Source organism: Dipteris shenzhenensis, chromosome 28 (genome assembly GCF_047967505.1).
Source record: "Dipteris shenzhenensis isolate YYH24624 ecotype China chromosome 28, Dip_SZ_1.0, whole genome shotgun sequence".
NCBI lineage: Eukaryota > Viridiplantae > Streptophyta > Polypodiopsida > Gleicheniales > Dipteridaceae > Dipteris > Dipteris shenzhenensis.
The window spans coordinates 29,178,583-29,195,141 of NC_141623.1; the positions used below are offsets into that span (position 1 = coordinate 29,178,583).

The 16,559-nt window shown below is 41.8% G+C and overlaps 2 pseudogenes; both read right to left on the minus strand.

Annotated features, from left to right (window-relative positions):
- Positions 1-14,532: 14,532 nt before the first annotated feature.
- LOC147883424 (pentatricopeptide repeat-containing protein At3g49170, chloroplastic pseudogene) lies at positions 14,533-15,135 on the minus strand (annotated as a pseudogene).
- Position 15,136: 1 nt separating this feature from the next.
- LOC147883425 (putative pentatricopeptide repeat-containing protein At3g13770, mitochondrial pseudogene) lies at positions 15,137-16,033 on the minus strand (annotated as a pseudogene).
- Between the last annotated feature and the right edge of the window lie 526 nt (positions 16,034-16,559).

Consider the following 16,559-nt stretch of genomic DNA (forward strand, 5'->3'; position numbering starts at 1 on the left):
CAAACATGTGTGTACTCTCATGTAGTAAGAGCTATTAAGTTCTAGATGCAACCTGTGTTGACAACAAAAGAAGGGTAAGAGTGTCTTCAAATTGGATTTAGACATGCATGTGCACATCTTGGTATGTCTTGGAGTGGTGGAAAAGGACAACTAAGATAGTACTAAGAAAATTTATGTAGTCTCATTGCAAGGAAACAATATGTCCACTTGTCCTAGAAAATGGAATTTGTATTTGAGACTATGCTTCTTTATGTCCCAAACAACCACCGTGCTAGTTTTATTAAATTGTTTTTGTCAATCCCAGATGGTGAATCCCATGCTTGTTTTTAATATATCCCAACAAGCACTGCGTCGGTTTTCCATAACAAATCCACACATCCACAAATCCATTCATCTTGTAATAATAGAAGCAAACCACCGCACTGGTGGCTGTTAATATCCTAGTGCAACCAACCACTGTGTCGGCGATCCCTGCACTATTGCCATGCTATCCTAAAAATTGTTGCTCAGTGCTATACTAAAATAGTCCCCTTTAGACTATTTATCGTTTTATTAACCGTAAGATTTCATCCCATGCTTGTTTTTTATATATCCCAATAACCACCATGCTGGTTTTTCATAATGAACCCACACATCCTACAAATCCATTCATCTTGTAATAATAGAAGAGAACCAACACCGCAATGGTGCCTGCTAATATCCTAGTGCAACCAACCACCACGTTGGCCATAACTTATGCTGCACTACTACTGTGCTATCCCTACAATAATTCCATGCTATCATAAAATTTGTTACATAGTGTTATACTTAAATAGTGCCCTTTAGACTGGTTATCGTTAACTGTCATATTTCAACCACCGGGCTATTTAAAACATTTAAGTACTAACATGGAAGTAGGTCGATACAAAATCAGGTATTACGAGCACCATGAGAAAATCCACAAGTTTAAGAAATGTCTACAAGATCTTTATTTGTTCAAAATATGATGACATTTTGTGACTCAAGGAAATTCGAGACTCCCAACTATCTTATCAGACTCTCTATAACAAGTATCATGTAGCTCTTTAGGCCAGTCTGATGCACAATGGAAGACCTCTTTACACACTTGGATTACACACTGCTTTCTTGACTTTGCCAACTTGTATGACCATAGTAAATCCTCCTTTCAGTGGGGGTTCTCTTCATCCCAATCTTTGCACTCTATCTATCTTCATGCCATGTCTTGCCAAAAGAAACCTACATCATGAGCTTGACAAGTACCTTAAAGGAGTAGGAAAAACGATAGCCAAGGAAATTAATATTCACCATCTCTACTAACTCAAAGTAATACACCCACCACTGAAGCATGTCCTCCTTGCGGCTATTTTCCTCCTTCTCTGGGTTTGTTTCTCCGAGGACGTCATCCAACCTCATTTTTAGATGGAACAAAAGCATTCTAAAGTTTTTTGAGTATGCCATATATTCGTAGTAGGTGGATCGGTGTACAGAGTTTGGATTAGTATACAGAGTTTTGGGGCTAGATTTCATAATGGGCTCTTAGTTGTTTTTTTTGTGCACTTGAATAGGGAGAGAGTTCATTGAACCTGACCTTCTCAATCTTCAATCTCATGTTAGTCATCTAATCAAAATCTATGAGTTCATTGAGCCCGACCTTCTCATTCTTCAGTCTCATGTTAGTTGTCTAATAGTAATCTTTCGTCTCACATTAGTTGTCTAATTAAAATATTTTGTCTCACATTAGTTGACTAATCAAAATCTTTTAGTCTCACATTAGTGATCTAGTAAAAATCTTTCGTCTCAAATTACTTGTCAAATCGAAATCTTTCATCTCACATTATGATCCTTGGTGTGGATCAAAGGACACTATCTAGTGACATAACTGAGAAAGCATTGCCCAAGTAAACTCTGGAGAAGATTAACAATTCAATAGATTACACAAAGATTACATAGGTTACATCTCAACGACTCCTTTCCTTCAGATTACATCTCAAGGACTCCTTATTGAGCTTCCTGATTGCAGGATCAGCCCTCCTTGCTCCTTTGAAGAATGGGGCTAGTTCCTTGCTGTAGGGCCGAGCCCCTCCCTTCATGCAGCTTCCTCTTTCCTTGATTTGAGCTTCCTAGTTGCAGGCTTAGCCCTTCTTGCTCCTTTCCTGAAGGGGCCTGGTTCCTCCCTTCAGGCTCCTTTTCCTCGCAGCAGTCAGTCAGGCTCGGTCTTGGCCTTCTTTAATTTGAGCTCCTTGTCTTTTGCATCTTTTGCCCAAATGGCAAATTGAGCTATAGCATCTATGTTCTCATCATAGTAGATAGCTGTAGTAAAAGACACATTTGATCTGTCCATGACCTGGGCAATGGCAAATGGCATTCTCTACATGGTGATTTTGTATGCACAAACACCTCAAATAAAAAAATGTGCACAGGGTTGTAGAACGTAGGCCATGGGATCATGCAGCTATCTATGATGGGGGTAACATTCTTGCTTTGTACATGATGAAGTTGCTTCTTTATTTCTTCCTCCCTCATCCTAAGGCTGCGATGTTCTCCTTCATCTCCTCCACTCTTTGTTCACTCTATGCAACAGCTTCATTTGAATCCCTCAGCATCTGTTGAAGCTGCTTAAATTGCTCAAAAACATGAACATGGGCCGTTTCCAAGACTTCCACTCTAGTTTGGAAATCTCTGAGGATGACGGATTGCTTTTCATAAATGTCAAAAGCATGGCAAGCTCATGCACAGCCCTATTGTAATCTTGTTGCAGGGTCTTATAACTTAATCTTTGGACTTCCAATAGTGTTTCAAAAAGACAACCCTCACCGTGGTTGCTGCAAATTGCTCCAACATGGCTGCTACAACTTGCTCCACCGTGGTTGCTCTTTGCATCTTTCCTAGCCTAGAGAGCTACCTCATTGTCTTCTCCACCTCGGCTACTCTCTGCCCCATCCTTCCTAGCCTTGAAGCTCTATTGCAGTTCCTCCATCACTTTTCTGGTTTTTGCATTCTCCCTTTTCAGCTCCTCCATCATTTGTTCTTTTTCAATGTTTAATGCATTGTGCATGTTGCAGAGCCATTTGTAAAGACTCTCCTTTTTGGCTCTCTAATCTTCAAGCTCCTTTTGCATTATTTCTAGTTCCTTGTCCACCATGTCCCCATCACTTCTCACTACTTCGAGCCTATCTCAGAGCTCCTTCATGCACTTCTTTGCTTCTTCTCTTCTATGCCTTTCCATGTCAACCATTTTTGTAGTGGCCTCAACTTGCTCTTGTGCTTGGCTTGCCAACAGACCTCGAAGATGTGCTGAAGAAGACCATTCACTTCTTTCTTGATACGAGAGGAACCATGAAGTTTTGAAAGGTTCAAGCAGCAATAGAGCACCCAAAAGGATGTGATGTATCTTTCTCAAGGGCGATTTCCAAGAGTGTGCTAACCAACCTGAAGAATTGCGTGGATGGCAAATCCCAATTGTCATCTCAGTCCGTTGGATTTGCAATGCACCTGATGGCATCGACCCTCAAAGGGATTTTCGAGCAATACGATAAGTAGCTATCTTAGAAGGTGACTTTTCTACAAGAGAAAGCCATCGATGCAGCAAAGGCAGCGCAACTTGAGAAAAGTCTCAGGGAAGGTGCAGAAGGCAAGGTAGAGGAGGCACAACAGACAATCCTTTTTTTTCAAACAGAGAAATTGAGAATGACAATCCCTTTGGATGTGATTGAATTTTAGCTTGATCTTGACTTGACCATCTTTACTAATCTGAGCATTGGGGTAAACATCTAGAATATCCAATCTCTTCCACTGCTTATTGAAAAAGTATGCTTGCAAACTGCCTCCAGAAATTTCTAGAGCATTTTCAATCACGCTTTCATTGATGATAATCTTTTGACCTTGACAAAATCATTGCCCCTACTTCACGTTCACCTCCTGTACCAACCTGGTGAAGTTTTGGAGAGCATTCAAATTGGGCCTTTGAAGAGCGAGAGAGGAGCTGCCATATGTCACGATTTCAAGATTAGGGGAGGAGGGGTTCTCGCACTGTGCTACAGAGGGGGAGGAAAGATTGTGTGAGGAGCTCTTGGACTGTGTAGGGTCCATTACGAGAGGGGATAGAAGTTGTAGGAAGAGTGCAAGGGAGATAGAAATGGTCGAGAGGGATAGAAGATGAAACAATGAAGGAAATGGAATGGTGGAGGCTTGAGTTTGCAGTCCTATTGCAAGGGAGAAAGAAATGGTCGAGAGGGATAGAAGATGAAACAATGAAGGAAATGGAATAGTGGAGGCTTGAGTTTGTAGTTTGAGAGAACAGAATGGTTGAGAGGGATAGAAGACGAAATGGTTAAGACTAGAGTGCATGGTAATGAGGGATTAGAGGTGATTAGGCTTCATGCTTTACTTTTGTGGAAATTACTCCCTGGTGGTGGTGTCTCTCATCAGCCACGTCTGTCCTGGCTATGATTCCACTGCGCTGGCAATTAAAATTACTAGCCACCGCTCACTCACCAGCGAGCTTAAGCATGCATGATCACTATGAGTGCAGTAAAAATTACCAATCACCGGGCTCGCATGCTCAGTAGAGTACTAGAGTGCATGGTAATGAGTGGTTACAACCACATCTATCATGGCTATGATTCAACTGGGCTGGCAATTAAAATTACCAGCCACCACCGGTCACCCACCACTAGGCTTAAGCATGCATGATCACTACGAGTGCAGTAAAAATTTACCAGTCATCGGGCTTGCATGCTTAGTAGAGAAATAGAGTGTATGGTAATGAGTGATTAGAGCTTCATGATTTACCTTTGTGGTAATCACTGCCCGGTGGTGGTGGCTCTCATCAGCCACATCTGTCGTGGCTAAGATTCCACCAGGCTGGCAATTAATTACCAGCCACCACAGTGGCCCGCAATTACTCACCTTCCAGTTACCACCAGCAAGCTTGCATGCATGATTACTATGAGTGCAGTAAATTACTAGTCACACCAGGCTTGCATGATCAGGAGAGTACTAGAGTGCATGTTAATAGGGATGATTTTTTCATGTTAGTTTCGTAAAGAAGCAAAACTTTTAGATTGGTGTCGAAAATTTTATGCCCGAATAAAAATAAATGTTTGAAACATTTGCCAAGATTTGTAACTTTTATGTGAAAATTTTTGAAGTTTCATGAGAATTTACATATTTTACTTATAAATTCAAAAGAAAATATATAAAAATTTGCTATATGCTATAGATATTGTGAAGCTATAAAAAATATATTGATGAAATTTTGCCAATATTTTCTATTAATATATATATATATATACCTTTAATAAAAACATCCATGCATGGTAATGAGGGATTAGAGGTGATTAGGCTTCATGATTTACTTTTGTGGGAATTACTGCCCGATGGTGGTGGCTCTGCTCACCCACCACATGGCATTTGCTTCATGATTACCAGCCCATCTGGGGTGGCACCTAAGATTCCACCATGATGGCCTGCAATTAATATGGATGGAACCTTGGGCTCTAGCCCCCACGGTGGCTTGAACTATAAGATCCGTGGCATTTGGCATTTTACTATGTTGCTCTCATCTGCCCCTGCTCTACTACATTGCTCCACACGCTTTGCTACTTTGCTCCACAGTCCTCCTCCAACTCTTTTCCACCCCTGCTCTACTTTTCTCCATGCTCCCTCCTCCAACTCTCGTCACTCATCTGCTTCCCTGCTCATCTGCTGCTCACCCACTCTTCTTCACCATGCATACTACCACCCCCCCTTGATGCTTTCTGATCCCAATGTTATCTACCTTATCATATAATGTGATTGCATTGCACTAACTTGGAGTAGAAATGCTAGCACTAGTGGAGACCCTCGGGGGCTTCACCTTATAAAATTTCAGTGTACCACGTGCATTCAAAAGAAGGGTTATTTTAATTTGACTTTTTAAAAAAATTAATAGAATTACAATAGCAGGAGAAGTTTTTTAATTCAATTTTAGAAAAAAATCACTTAGTCCATAAGTAAAGAGGGGTGTTTTTATTGGGGGACAGATTTTAGTCGAGGGGATTTTTTAATACCCTTAGAACGCACGTGATACATAGGGTTTCTTATTAGTGGACCCCCCGAGTGGAGAACCTTCATTCCCACAGTTCATAAGCATAGTCAATGCACTTTTCTTCGAAAATAACTCATCTTTGGAAGCTGGTTGCTTTACAATGGCCAATGTACTACGAACATTGTCTATGAGGCATGCTTGAATGTTACCTTTTTCTCTCGATGAAAGGTCACGAAGGCATTGGACTTGAGGATGTTCCAATATTGAATTGAAAAGTTCAGTCCTGAGTTTTGCACCCATGCTAGTCGTCATGCTATCAAAAAATTTCATAGTTTTGTAAACAATCCTTCGCTTCTGGAAGTCATCAATTCCATGTATAGTGACCTCCCTCCTGTGCTTGTCTCTTGCACACTACTCTCTTTTCTTTCCACCTTCATAATCCCTTATGACATTGTCCCGTATTGTTGGTTCAATGGATCTTCCAATGTTGCCTTGCATTGGCTCACCTTGTTGGTCACTCAAATGTAAACCCAAAACCTACAATTCAGTGTAAGCTAGAACTAAGCAATGCTCTCAACGGTTAACATGCATATGTTATGTACCACACTACATCAACATAGTAGACAAATTTCAATACAAAGAGATGGGGAACAACATGTATGCACTATACAACATTATCTATGCTATACAGGGCTATACACCCCACAAAATTTGCTACACACAGTTTGAGTGCAGTCCTACCTCAAACGGCTTCAGCTTTCATTATTCCCACTATCAATTTCTTAGGCAAGCTAATAGAACAACATTTTCCTAGTTGTGACTTTGAATGACATAAAGAAAATTAACTTGGAGAGGGTAGGACTTGGGAAAAGAGCTTTTGATATGATGATTGTTTTCAAGGACTTTAAAAGCAAGTATTATCTCCCATACACTTAGGAGATAGTAATATTCCTTGTAATCCTCTCTTCCTCTTCATCTTGTTCCACTAGTTGCCAAAAAGATCTATAATTTCATCAAAGGCTAGCACACAACACAGGCTTCCATGAAATTATAGATCTCCTGTACACTTAGGAGATAGTAATATTCTTTGTAATCCTCTCTTCCTCTTGATCTTGTTCCCTTGGCTGCTGAAGTGTACTTGGAAAGATCTATAATTTTATCAAAGGCTAGCACACAACACATGCAATTTTCCATTGTGGCTAGATTGGGGGTTTCTTTTCATGTGCCATGAGGATTAGGACTCTAGACAATAGGGCCAGTGAGGAGACAAAGATGAAGATGACCAACATAGTGAAGAGGAGACAAAGACTTTAGGACTGTGAGTAATGGAACATTCTACGTAGCACACAAACAAAAATGTGGAACTAAGAAATGCTTTGAAAGATGAATAATATAAACCAAGAATCCATACAACTTTCTGCATCAGCTTAGAGATTCCAGATGCAGACATCAAGGTTGCAGAATATAAGAGAGTCGAAGAGATTTATAGAAAAGCTAGATTCAAGTTATGATTTGGTGACTACATATCATGAGCATACTTACCAAACCTTCAAGAAAGCTTGATTTCAAGGAGATCCTGACAAGATTGTGGTAGCCCCTTCAATGTAGTTTGAAATGATTCATATCGTTGGAGAGAGAGAGAGAGTCCATTGAGAGAATACTCCGACTCAACAAGGATTCTTTGTAATGGACCGGGAAGGAGGAAGCTTGTAGTTGTGGGTGAGTGTGTATGAGAGAGAGAAAGTCAAGGCACTGCAATGTCACCTGCAGCAGCAACAGAGTAAGTCAGAGGGAGGAAAATAGTTTTTGGCGATGGAAGAAGCAGGAGGAAGATTTCATCTCTATTAGAGAGAGAGTTGGTGATGGAGCAGGCAGGATCAAGACTGCACCTCTATGCATGAGAGAGAGAGAGAGAGAGAGAGAGAGAGGGGGGGGGGAACTTATAGCTGAAATTCAAATTCAAAAGATAGATACACCCCACGTATGGGCTAAGTGTAACTTCCAGTTAACATTATGCTCACTTACAAACAAAGCCAAAAGATGCTATTCAATTGTGCTTCTTAGCATTGTCCATGGACATGCTTTTTTGAGCGGGTTAATGTGCTTCCACCCCCCAGTGACCAAAGTAGTGTTAGTTATCCCTCCATTAGCCTTAAGGATTAGTGCGACCTTTAAATCAAAGTAGTAGTACTTGTATACTAAATTTTAGTACTACTTTGCCTACCAAGGTAGTTCTAATTTAGTACCTTGAAAGAGATTTTCTAGTTGGATTTGTGACACTTCCAGCCTGACATTCTGGATCCATATTGACATTATTTGAGGAGTGGAAGAGGTTACGATGTACCAAGCAAATAGGCAAGTTCAACAACCACACCATCTAAACCTCCATAGTCGCCACAAAGGACACCATCTACACCTACCAACCCAAGTGTCACTAGCAGAGAGTTCAGATCCTCAAGTGAGACTTCAAGCGATAACAATGGAATCATCAGAGTATTTATACCGAGAAAAACTAGGAGTAGAATTGCCCACAAGTGATCATTCTGATAGACCACTTGCCTTGGAAGAGAGACCACCTAGTTCACTAGCTATCTCTATAGTGGCCTCCTTTTTCAAGAGATCTTTTATGACCTCAGCCCATCCAGATCTACCACCCCCTAGGAGAACCTACGTCTCCCTAGAGTTGGTCTCAGAAGGGGGAGAATCCCTTGTAATTATGGTCAGGAGATTTGAATGCATGCAAGGGAGCTACTTCTGTGGCTTACCATGCCAAATGCAGTACCACTGTGAGACCATGTTTTGGTGTTCATCCGGAACACCCAAAACGGTATTCTATGCTCACAACAGACTACCTATTACTATTCCATTTCATATCACACACACTACTCAATTCTGTGAAAACATCTCAAGTTACATATTCATCAACATTAACAAAATTGGATTTCACATTACGAATTGCACAATTGATAACTTGAAACAAGAATAGGAAATAAATAGAGAATGGAATAGATTCATTGACTCATAATCCCTAAGAAACAGACTGCATTTCATTCATTCATTCTTCTCGAAAACTCACTACACGCAGATACAACAACTTCTCACTCCCTCGCTTATGCAACTACCATATGCATATAAAGAACCATTCAAGAAGAACTATCCAAGGACCATTCAAGAACCGGTATACCTAACATGCAGTGTCCATATCTCAACTTCTTTATGTTCCTACCTCTACTAACGCGGATGTTTTAGTGATAATACACTAGTTATCATTGGCACTTCCAGTGGGTAGAACCATTGAAAATGGTTCTAAACCTGAACCCACATAGAGGTGTTTGATCACATAATGCATCATTGTTACTTAGATGCAGTTCCCCTTCATGGTGGTGTTATCATCACACTAATCCGAGACCATGCGGAAAATAGAATGAAGAGCTTGGTGCAATACCAAGTTTCAAACTACACCCTTACACAGCTCAACTGTATCCGTTCACATTCAGTACATTATCTATCCTAGAATTATTTCTAAATACCTACAAGCATCTAAAATATAGGAATTATTGTAAATACAAATCAAACATGAACACAGACATTTTAAAAAAATAAAATAAAAATCAAGGGATTATGCATAAAACCACATTCATATGATGCATGTCTTCTCCCCCATACTTTTCAACCTATCAGTTAACCTTACAATGGTTGTGCTATAGAGTGCCCATACTGATGCACACTTAGTGGGTGGATACAACAACACTGGAGGGGGTCTACAAACTCTTTCAAGCCTAAGTATTGGAATGGCAAAGGTATTCATTGGCATGCAAAGCTCACCAAAGAGTTTCAAGAAAGGATAAATAAAGGACACTTGTTGCTTCCATTGTGAGAGAAGATGTTGTCATGTGTAATCAATCTCACATATTTCCTAGCAGCACTGAGGGGTCTCGTGCAGCTAGAGTGCATTATGTAGTGACGGTGTCTGAGTTTCCAAAATGCTCATGTCCTGATTTCGGAAAAAGGGAAGCAAAGCATGAGACATATCTTCCTTGAAAACACATGTATTATGTTTTCTTGAAAGCCTTGAACTTAGATGCAACTGTGCACGAGTTTATACACCAAGCAGCATTAACAAAGATGGAACTATTCCAAGCACTTTCAAGCCATCGTTTCTATGCAAACTCAGGAATGCCTTGATGAATTGTATTCCACCTACACATTTTGTCTAAAACAATTTTGGATGCACGGTAACCACCGGCATATGTATTTGGGCAAAAGGAGTTTTTTGGAGTTATGTTTGGATCACTTAACTAACAACATGGCTACTTTGGTTCCTTTTATTGACATTATAAGACCTTTCTTTTTATGGAATGATTTTTGTAGATTGTTGCCAGTGATTCTTTATCTAGTGTATCTTTCCCTATACACAACACACCTTTCAATGCTTTTGGGTGAATGATTCTTTGTTTTCCAGCTTGGAGCTTTCTTTCAATGTAACAATATTCTTTTGAGTTGGTAATCATGAAACAAATTCAAATAGATATTTATCATTGCCTAGCTACTCGCGGTTTAGATTTTGGCTCATTCCCACTTGCTCATGAAATGGGCATCCTCCATCTATCAGTGAACCTTCCAGCTTTTCTACTGCTAAAGCGTCCCTTACCTCCTTTGAGTCACCTTTCTCAAGCCCTTCTTCTCTTCGCTCCTCGGTGGCACCCTGCATAGTGGTTCCCATTGGCTACTCATGCACCACTTGCTGCACCTCCAACTGGTTTCCTGGTTGCCCCTCTTTCTCCTGTTTTGTATCCTGGAAACCTACCTGAGACTGTTTGAACCTCGGATTCTTGAATTTCAGCTTAATTATCCTCTTGGGGTGCTCTGTGGCTGCCTCTGTGGAGATGGCAGTGCACTCGTAAGACTTTAGCCACCTTGTAAGACTGTGCAATCTCCTCAGGGTTATATCCTACTACCAACATTTCCTACCTCTCTGCCTCTGTAAGCAGCATGCGTAGATTTTCTTGATCCTCTTCTAGTGTGATCAGTGGGGCATCCGGATTCTGATCTTGTGTGTAGACAAAAATCATTTTCAATATCTGCCTCAACCTAGACTGCGTGACTCCTCTCCTTATGTCCTTCCTTTTTGTCTCTCCATCAATTGTATTGAATATTATTTGAGCCCAGTTGTAAGCTGTTCCCCAATCTGCTGTGTATATCATGGAATAGTTTATAGTTAACATATCATCACTGGTAAGAAAAAGGACTCTCTCCATGAACCAAAGAAATTGTTTTTGGCAGTGTTTACTCTTGCACCTCTTAATCATATAGTAAGCTCCAGCTCCTTGTGGCGCACCAAACTCATAAACCATATGCTGTGTTGTGCATCTATATACTGGTTTAGCTAATGCATCTAGAATCAAAGGAACCTAAAAAACCTAAGATACCAGCTCCAGGGTGAGCATTAAATTACTCGTGTGACTATGGCAAAGTACTCCATAGGAGTGCATTGGACGCGGCGGGGGCCCTAGTGGATACTTTGTGTGCTTAGTTGGGGATGCCTGACTAGCTTGTGTTTTTGCTATGCTAGATGGTCGGTATTGTGGGTGATTCCATGTTAATACTGATGTCGCTAGTGTTATTGGTGTTGTGCTTGGTTATTGTACTTTGAACGTGGTTATGTTGGGATCGGTTGATTTAGTGATTCGTTCAATCGATTGTTAATAACATAACTAATGTAATTGGTAGCTTGAGTCCAGGTGATGGAGCTCATAGTGAGGATTGGAGGTAGTGTGAGGGTACCAATCAAGGTGTCGCACAGTGCATCTTTTATGGCCATGGGCCAATTTCGTATTTCTTTATTATTGCAAGTTTGAGCAATATATTTTGGAGAGGACATAATTCAATTTTGGGCCCAAAGAGGCTATGTAAAGAAAATCCCTTATTTTGGAAGAGAGGGATAATTTTGGCTCCTTATGCTTTTTATGAAATATCATAAATACTCTAGATGAGGAAGTGGAGCCACTCATCTAGGGGGGCGGAGATTGTACCCAGTCTGCTATCGCTTTCGTGGTGTGATTTGTGTTCTTCTTCTCCAATTGATTAAGTGGTGAATTTTGTGTGGAAGATTCTACCTGTTGGTTTCATAGGGCATACAAATTTTCATTGGAAAAGTCCACAATGAGGAGCACCCCCAACAGTTGTATAGGCATGTAGGTGTCCAGGGCCTTTTAGATGGATAGGGAGCTTAAAAAATTGCTTCCTTTTAAATCCTTCACCTTGTATAGATGAATAGGAAGCTAAAAAAGTTGCTTCCATTTAGATCCTTCACATAATCTTGGCCTTGCAGCTAGGCTCTGTCTAGGAAGGGTTTATCACATTCTGCATCCATTGGCTCTTGTGAGTCATCATCCTCAAGGGGCAATACTTTTACCTTGTCGATCTTCATTTCCCTTTCACCTAGCATAACAACAAGCTTCATTCAGTGGTGGTTGGATGTCAATTTTCTTTGGATTTTTTACCTCGCCTACTTCAGCATTGGTGCTTCTTTTTTCTCTAGTGGCAGCTTGGAAGGGATGTTTGCCATTCACGCTTGCTAGTGGGTGGGTCGATGCGAGATTTGTGAGATAATAAGATTGGGCATGATAGAGGCAAGAGCTCTTTGTGTGTTGAAGGCATTTCAATGAGAAAAAGAGGACCCAAGAGTAGTGCAAAGTGTAGGGTTCCCTTCCATGTCTGCTTGTTAACTCCCAGCTCACTACCCTTTTTAATCATGATGTCGTCATCATGAGATTCACTTGTTACATGGGGTTGTGGCCATTTAATGCTTCTTGCTTTTGGGAATCCATGGCCTGATTTGATACTTCCTCATATGCATGATTATGCTTATTTGTGGCCTTAATCCTGATTTAATAACTACCCCTTGGAAACTTGTGCCCATCTAGTGGTGGCTGATTGTGGCTATTGTGATGAATTGTGCTCGTGGTCAAATTTCCATCAAACTTCATTACATTGATTCATTTGGCAATTCGTTTCTTTCTAGGTCTTCCAAAGTGATGGCCCCTTATCAAAACTCTTTTTGATTTGTTACTATCCGATGCATATGCAAAGAAGGTGTTGCTTCCTTGCTCCTGGCGGAGCATTGTGTAAATAACACGAGCTTGCCTTCTTTGAATGCTCTTTGCTTGATATGCCACATGATATGGAGCGTGCTTTGTCATGGCCTTTAATGCCATGTGTGGAGTGTGTGGTCAAAATCATTTCAGTGTTTGTTCATAGTTTTTGCGAATAATTCTTTGGAGCACCTTATTCATGGCTTTGGCTTAACCATTCACCTGTGGATAGTAGGTTTTCGATTTCTTATGCTTAATAAGGAATTCCTTTGTCATGAGGCTGATGAAGTGAATTGATTGGGTCTGATATGATCTCAATGGCGCTTCCACATTTGTAGATATTGATCTCATAACGCAGACATCTTGTTGTGTTGTCCTGCAAGGCTTTTACTTTGGCCCATTTGGTGACAGACGGTTGCCACCAAATGTACTTGTCCTCTAGATATATTGGGACTTATCCTCCTCTAGATGTGTTGGGACTTTGAGTGGACCAATGAAATCCAATCTACATTTTCGGAAAGGGTCTCATGGGATAGGTGGGCATAAGTGGCATGTGATCTTGGAAATGGCAACCTCCCCACCCATTGGCATGCATAGCACCTCTTGGAGTGTTTTGGGACATCTTCCAGAATTTTTCTTCTTGTGGCATCGATGGAAAAGCAACCTCTTGCCACTCCTTGATGGACTTCATCCATGATGATTGGAAAGGCACATCTTCGGATGGCCAGAGATCAACGTGTATCTCCAAGATTTGCAGGTTACCCTTCGCCGTTCGTAAGTAGACGCGTTCTTTGGGGGATGTGATTGTGGGGAGATACTGCATGATTTCTTCGCACTTGTCCTTGATTTCTTCGCTCTTGTCCTTGTACATCGACATAAGGAGCAATCATGATTCCTTCTTTGGATTTCTCATCTTCCGATGTGAGACGAATAGTTGGCGCTATAGTGAAACGATCCAAGTTCGTGAATGATCTGGAAATTGGATTCGTGCAACAACAACGATCTTATCAACCTTGGTTTCATGATTGTTTTGTTGATCAGATATAGCAAGGCTTGGCGATACACAAAGAAGATGAATGAGTTGTCCAACAGATAGTGTCAAAACTGCTTGATGGCGCTTGGTTCCTTCATTTTCTGAATGGCATTAATCTTTGACTTTTCTATCACGATGCCTTCCCTGAAATAGTGTGCCCCAATAAGACTCCTGAGAACACACAAAACACGCACTTGTGCCAAGCAATTGTGTCCTGATGGGAAATATCTAGACATATTTGTTCTAGTGATATTCCTTGGGAAGCACCAGTGATTGTGGTGGGAAAGGATAGTCTGTGCAGATGTGTGTGGATTATAAACCCTGGATGGACGAGCTCATTGATTGGTGCACAAATGGGATGACTCGTGTCCGGGAAATCACAACCTTGCGCCTGACTCAGCCATCAAAGACCTTGCGGGTTTCTCTTTAACATTGCACTTTGCCTCCATCATCCTGCTTCCAGCTGCAGCATACACGTTTGATAGCAAAACATAAGGTGCAGTATTTTCAGGATCTAGGACAAGCACAAGCTTTGCAGCATCTTCTCCTCGCACCACATCCACCTGATATCTACAGGCACCAAGAAAGGCAACAACTGCAACTATCATAGCTTGAAATGGCATGACTTTAAGCAAGGACTCTGCCTCATCCATCTGTCCAGACCTTCTCAGTAGGTCAATCATGCAAACATTATGATCAACAGTGGGTGCAATCCCATATTCACGTACCATAGAATCAAAGCATTGCAAACCCTCGTTGACCGAACCAGCATGGCTGCACGCAACAAGAATACAAACAAAGGTGACCTCATTTGGTTTTACTCCTTCATGCTGCATCTGGTGGAGGAGTTGCAGGGCTTCCGAGCCCTGTCCATGTTGAGCATACGCTGCAATTAGGGTAGTCCATAAGATAACATTGTGCTGCCGCATTTTAACAAACACCTCCCAAGCTTCTTTAAGACTGCCACATTTTCCATACATGTTAACAAGGGAAGTCCCCAGACTCAAGTCCTCTATTGACTATGCAGGCATTAATGTGTTGGCCTGCATCTAGGGCTGCCCAGCTAGTACAGGCATCAAGAATGCTGATAAAGGTGGCCTTGTCTGGCACAATTCCTTCATGCTGCATTCTGTCAAACAGTTGCAGGGCCTTTTTATCTTGCTTGTGTTCTGCATATACTGCAATCATAGCATTCCACGAGACTACATTCTGCTCCAACATACCATCGAATACCCTCATAGCACCCTTCAGACTTCTACATTTGCCATACATGCTGACTAGAGCATTCTCAACACCACCATCTAATTCAAACTTGCCACCGAGGATGTGGGCATGCATCTGCTCATCCTCAGCTAGAGCTGCATGGCTTGCACACGCACCCAGGAGGCTCATAAACGTTGCACTAGTTGGCATAATTCCTTCACACTGCATTTGGCTGAAGAGCTGGAGGGCTTCTTGACACTTTCCATGACCTATATAGGACCCAATTAAGGCATTCCAGCAAACCACACTCTTGTAAGGCATTTTGTCAAATAAGTTCCGAGCATCGTCCAGGCTGCCAAACTTTCCATACATACTCACCAGTGCAGTTCCCACAACGATGTCAGACTTGAATTCACTCTCCGACATGCAGGCATGCATCCGTTTGCCTTCAGCTAGGGAGGCCTGGTTCGCAGATGCAGTAAGAATCGTGATCAAGGTAACCTTATTAGGTGTGACCCCCTCCTGAACCATCTGTTTAAAGAGGTATAGGGCATTTTCGCCCTGGCCATGCTCGGCATAGACTGCAATCATGGCAGTCCAAGAGACCACATTCCGCACAGACATTTTATCAAAGACCCTCCTAGCATCCTTTGGGCTGCCACATTTGCCATACATGTTGACAAGAGCTGTACTGACCACAATGTCTACATCCAGTCCACTATGCAAGATGCAGGCATGTATTTGCTTGCCTTCAAATAGGGCTACATCTCTGGCACATGCAGCAAGAAGGCTTACAAAGGTGGGGAATTATTCCCTCCTGCCGCATTTGACTAAAGAGTTGAAAGGTTTCCCTGGTTCTGCGTTGCTGAGCGTATGCTGCAATCATCACGGTCCACGAAATTACGTTTCGCTCAGGTAAACCGTCGAATGCCCTCCGTGCTTCCACAATAGAGCCACATCTTCCGTTTGAGAGTCGGCTTTGCCGTGTGAGGAGCCTCCCCGCTCCAGCCAGTGGTGCTTGGGGAGCCCTAAGACTGCTGCCCTGGCTGCCTGGATTTTCCAGATTCCAGCTCAGCATTCCACCGCTGGACTGGTTGAACTGGTAAAATGGAGCTGCAAAGCATCATTTTCTGGGACCTGCAAAGCAGATTCGCAGATTCGCAGGGACGTGCTTCCCTTTCAACGAGAAAGTGCTGAATGG